The sequence below is a fragment of the Myotis lucifugus genome, unplaced genomic scaffold (assembly GCF_000147115.1).
Source record: "Myotis lucifugus unplaced genomic scaffold, Myoluc2.0 scaffold_220, whole genome shotgun sequence".
NCBI classification, from domain to species: Eukaryota; Metazoa; Chordata; class Mammalia; order Chiroptera; family Vespertilionidae; genus Myotis; species Myotis lucifugus.
In genome coordinates, this window is record NW_005871268.1 from 2,027,109 (window position 1) to 2,032,810 (window position 5,702).

A 5,702-nucleotide genomic window follows, 5' to 3' on the forward strand; every position below is an offset into this window, starting at 1 on the left:
ATCTCCCCGCCTACCTCATTCTTCCCTAACTGCGTCTCTTCTGGTTCTCGGCTTTGCTCACGGCTGCCCCCTAGCCCCTCTTGTCGCTGTCTCCGGCCCTTTTCGTCCGGCTTAGCGGCATTTTTTTCGGGGCTCGGCGAAACCGGGTCGGGTTCCCTTCGTCCCCCCAACCCGCCCCATACTTGGGGCCTTCGGCTTCTGGGGCCGAGGGAATGGACCGCGCCCCATCCCACAAACCCGGGACCAGTACCCGTGCCGGGAACTACCCGGGACCGCTGCCTAGCCCGCCATAGCCGCCCCTCCCGGAACCCGCGGCTGCTTGGCCAGCAACCCTGCGGGGGGCTTCGCGCGTGGGGGCGCCCGGGGCGGGCGGGCGCGGGCGGGCGCGGGGGTTCTCGGGGGTGCCGGGCGCCGAAGCCAGAGCCTGCTCAGAATGGCGCGTTCGCCACGAATGGGGGGAGTGATTTCGGAGGGCTGGGGGACCCTTCAGTGCCCCAGTAATCCCCACCTTTACGACTTTGAAGCCACTTGAAATAGAAGATCTAAATAAAAACTGCGCGGTTGCCATGCAACCACTGCTGCAGGACGAAATCCCTCGCCTCCCGGTCCAATCAGTTTGCCCCTTTCCGAGCCCCGCCTCTGTGCAAATTGCGGAGCCGCCGCTGTGCGCATTCTGCAGCCTGGTCCGCTGCCCAGTTCTGCACCGACCCAGGATCAGCCTCGGCCCACCCGTGGTCCGCGCCATGCCTCCCTGTCCAGCATCCCTGCCTAGCATCACCAGGCATCGAAGCAGTCTCTGTGTTCTAAAGAGAGAAAGGGAGGTCCTAGTGCCCTAGGTAGCTTACATTCTTATTTAACCCCACAACAATACTATGAGCAGGTCCTATTGTCCCCTTTATAAAGAGGGGAAGCTGAAAAAAACAACAACAACAAAAAAAAGGTTAGCCTGGCCGGTGTTGCTCAATGGTTGAGCGTCGGGTTGCTGGCTCGATCCCCAGTAGGGGGCGCGCAGGAGACAGTTGATCAATGATTCTCATCATTGATGTTTCTATCTCTCTCCTTCTCTTAAATCAATAAAAATATATTTAAAAAATAAAATAGGATATGACTTTCAATCATAGTTATTTAAACAAATTTCTATCGAATTGTGCAATATGCCTGGCACTGGTGGCATCTCAGAGTCTTCACTGGTCCTTGGGATTGAACAAGGCAATACGGGGGAAGAGAGATGCTCAGTGCCCCTCGAGGAATACCATACAGAGGAATTTGGCTTGGAGATGGTGGAGCCACTCTCCAATGGTGAGTCATTGACATGAGTAAATAACAACTTAGACTCATAGAAAAGTTATGGCAAGGGGAATTGGGAAAGGACCCTGGTGCTAAGGAAAGGTGTGTGTGTCCTTAATTCCACTTAATGAATCAGAGAATTTTAGATATTTGATTCCAAACTCCTTATGTCATGGAAAACGTTACCAAGATACAGGGTCAGCAGGCTTTTCATGCCCGACAATTAAAAGATTGGGAAAGCCACAGCGGAAGGAGGGCTGCAGGTGTTCTCTGACAATAAACGGTTTATCGTGAGTCTGGCTTCAGAGGCAGCAGTGCAAAAGGGGTGAAAATGTGTATTTAGTTGCCATCTGAGGAGAGAGATACAGTAGGTTTTGTCTCCCCCTTTGCTAAATCTGAGAGATTAATTTTCACAGGCAGTACATACACTGAACAGCGGCCATTATACACCCGGAATCAAGCATTCCTGCAGGTAAAAGAATGACCGAATTACCGGTTCTTTCCTGCCAACAGAGGGAGCCAAAGCATGGACTGTAACTCCTATGAGCATGCGGATCTCTGCCTTCTGCAATTTTGAGTTCCTTTCATTTCCTCACCCAGAACCCTAAGTTAAACCCTACTTCACTTTGGTGTCTTAAAGTTCAAATCCATTATACACCATTGGGAACCTGTAATAACACTTTTCATGTTTGTGCAGCATAATATTTTTAAGTGAAGATGTTTTTCTGTTTGCATGCTTGGAAGCAGCTGCGGCCTTTCCCAGAAGATCTAGAAATCGACTATACTGTTATGTATTTCACTAGCTTTGCTTTGTTCCAGAGGGAGAAGATAGTTGGAGTACCAGTTTAATTCAATTCAACGAGTATTTAAGGAGGATAGAGTTGGGCCTACTGTGGGACACAGAGGGGAAGTTTAAGATACAATTCAAGGAGACTTCAAATCCCTTGCGAGAAATATGACCTATGAATACGGAGTAATGGGCAAATAATGCAAGATAGTATATGAAAAAGAGGCAAATGTGATTGGACAACCCTACCAGTAAAATATTTTTTTAGTTTATACTCCTAAATAATAAGCACTTACTACTATGCTAATTATAAAACATAACCCAAAAAGAAATTTTAAAAGTGTGAGAGTTTAAAAAACAAAGACTTGTAGGGGTCAGGAACACAGGTTGTGGAGTCAGACTCCTGGTGTTCACATGTTGGGCTCGGCCTCCTGTTTGCAAGACATGATTTTTAACTTCTCAGGACCTTCTTGTCCTCATCCAAAAAATACTAAAATTGTGAGGATTACAGGAATTAGTCCTTGCAAAATTTTATCTCAGTCCTGGCATGTGATAAGTATGTAACAACTTGTTGCTGTTATTAGCAAGCAACTCTCAATAAAGAGATCCCACATCCTGGAGGAACAAACCAAAATTCAGATACAGCATCAGCTAACTTTGTTGCAATCCAAGAAACATTCTCCACCTCCCTACCCCACTCCTACTTGACTGTAGACGCCATGTCTGCTACCAAACAGAACACCCAGCTTCTCAGGCTGAAAACATCTACCTTCAGTTTCATGATTTCCTCACAGTTCTCTCCTCAAGAACCTTCTGTGGATTCTTATTTTCATCCATCTCCGACCATCTAATTTCCCAAAACAGAGGTATGGTCCACTCCTAAAGGACTTACGAAGACTTGTCTTTTGCCGGACAAGATCTACTTGCAGTATTTAAATGATGGCCTTTTTCATCTATAATAATAATAATAATAATAATAATAATAAAATAATATCTAGTGCTGAGTTCAGCCAAGCCAATAACCAACCTATTCTAGGTGCCATTATGGGATAGGGGAAGGGAAAGGAAATTTTCAGAATGAAGGAATTTGGACATTAAGATAGAACAGAGAGACAAATGGGTCTTTATGGTAGTCTAGTTGGGGATGAGGGAGATAAGGTGGGCATGAAGGGTGGAGTCCAGTAGTGGCAAAGGGGATAGGGGCAGGCTTGATTCAGGAAGAGGAAAGTGCCCCTAGCCAGTTTGGCTCAATGGATAGAGTGTTGGCTCACTGAAGGGTCCTGGGTTCGATTCCAGTCAAAAGCATGGACCTCAGTTGCAGTATCCATCTGATTCCATCCCTGGCCCTGGCCCTGGCCCTGGCCCTGGCCCTGGCCCTGGCCGGCCCAGAGGCAACCAACTGATGTGCCTCTCTCACATCAATGTTTCTCTTTCTATCTCTTCCACTCCCTTCCACTCTCTCTAAAAATCAATGGAAAAATATCCTTGGGTGAGGACTAAACAAACAGAAGAAGAAGAAGAAGAAGGAGAAGGAGAAGGAGAAGAAGAAGGAGAAGAAGGAGAAAGATCTAATGCAACAGGAAAGTGTATCTAATGCAACAGGCACTGGGGAGCTATGAGTTCCTTTTGGCATAAGAATGGATGTGCTTTAAAGTGATTAATTTAGGGCATGGTGTGCAGGCTGAATTGAATGGCTGCAGAGGGTCAGGGAGAATATTACAACCCAATTTATTTGTACTTGGTGTTTTCCTGTGACTTCATCTCTTCAGCGAGTAGTGATTGAGGGTCTAGTTGAACTACAAAGAAACAAGATGTGCCTGGCTTACAGCCTAATAGAGATGATGACAGGCACACAACTGTGATGCAAGGTAAAAAGGTTTCCAAGTGAGATAGGTGCAGTGGTATGGGACTTTTGGGGAGAGCGAGAGGTCATGTCCTGAGGGGGGTAGTTAGGGAGAAGGCTGCATTTGGAAAGGGCTATTGAACCTGCTGCACACAGCCTCGGGGGAGTGAAGAAGAAGACAGGACAGGCTAGAAAGGAGTAGAGGCTGAGCATTCCAATGCACAGTGTCTACAAGAGCCCATGGGAAGGACATGGAGGCCGACCGGGATGCTCTTTGCTTTACTGTTCTCTGATTCTTGCCCACTTTCCCCTGGAATGATCCACCCCAAGCATTTTATATCTTCCGGGTGTCAGGTAGACAATCTGAAGCAGTAGCAAACATGCTGGCGGAAAGTCCCCTTTTGTTCTGGAATATCTACCCCTGACTACAAATGATTTACTTTTGAATTCCTGACAGTGTGATGACATAACTGTGAAGTCATCTGTATAGTGGTGGGGTCACTATGGCTTTTTTCTCAGCTTGCTGGTAGCAGAGTTAAAAATCCCAGAAAGGAAAGGCCCAAATATCGAGTTCTCCACCACAAGGAACTTCTGTTTCGCTGGGAAATCCTACTCGGCAGCCAAGGCTTTGTCTTTTTATTTTTGTAAAAGAACATTTATTGGGTAAATTACAGAGATAGAAAAAGTAATTCCTAGAAGAAATGGGCTTAGGAAACAAGTTATAGAGGCAAAGGAAGTGCCCTTGGAGCTGGGGAGTGAGGAAGCTGATGGTAACGTGCCTGGGGCAGGGCAGGGGAGGAGGAAGGGGACGGTATGGGGGCATGCTCCCTGGAGGGAGAGCCGGGTTTGTCATTTTTAAGCCTGTGGTAAACAATAATGATAAATGGAAAGACTTCCAGGTATTGTCATAGCAGATTCTATGGTAGACCTTGAACATGACTCACACAAGTGTTGAAAGAGTGCACTGGTGAATGGGTTAATTATTAGGCTACAATATAACCAGGGCTGATATCCAGCTGGTAGTGCCTATAAGGGCCAAGGTCCATTCCCATTGGTCAAATCTCCACTCTACTGGGCTGGCACCCACACTGTACATTAGTCATTAGAGATAGCCCCTAGTTTGGGAGAACACGGCTCCACATTGCAAACTGGGTTACAAAGAAATGTTTAGAATTCAATTAATATGACATATTCTTAGGACTGGTTAGAACCTGCTTGGCTGGGACTCTGGAAGGAGCAGGACCTGATAGTCTCAGAGCTGCAATAAGATGGATCTTGGAGAAAGTATCGGAATTTAAAGTAGATCAAACAGAACGGATGAATAGAACTCTTGAGTAAATCTGGAGGTGAAACCTGAGAACAACAAAGGGGTACAAAGACCAGGAGCAAGAGATGGCTGGGCAGGGGCTCACTGAAGTTGAAGGCAATGAAGAAGGAACAAGAGGGAGGAAGATGTATCCAGTAAGTCCAGCCATAAGGGACAGAAAACCAAAGCAACAGAGGTTTCCGTGAACAAAAGTGCTATTCTGGAAGTGAGCCGTCCACAGCTGATACGGCAGCTTCAGGAGCATCTGGCTTCCAGACGCCTGTCTTGCTGCTTCACCATCCTCAACATGCTGCTTCTACCTCATGGTTAAAGGTGGCAGCTCAGACTCCAGCCAGCTGTATGGAGGAAGGAGCAAGGTGAGCATGCCTTTACCTTTAAGGCAGGTTTCTCAGTCTTGGTACTTTGGCATGTGGGGCAGATAATTTATTGTTTGCGGTGGGGGGCGGGGTGGGGGGTGG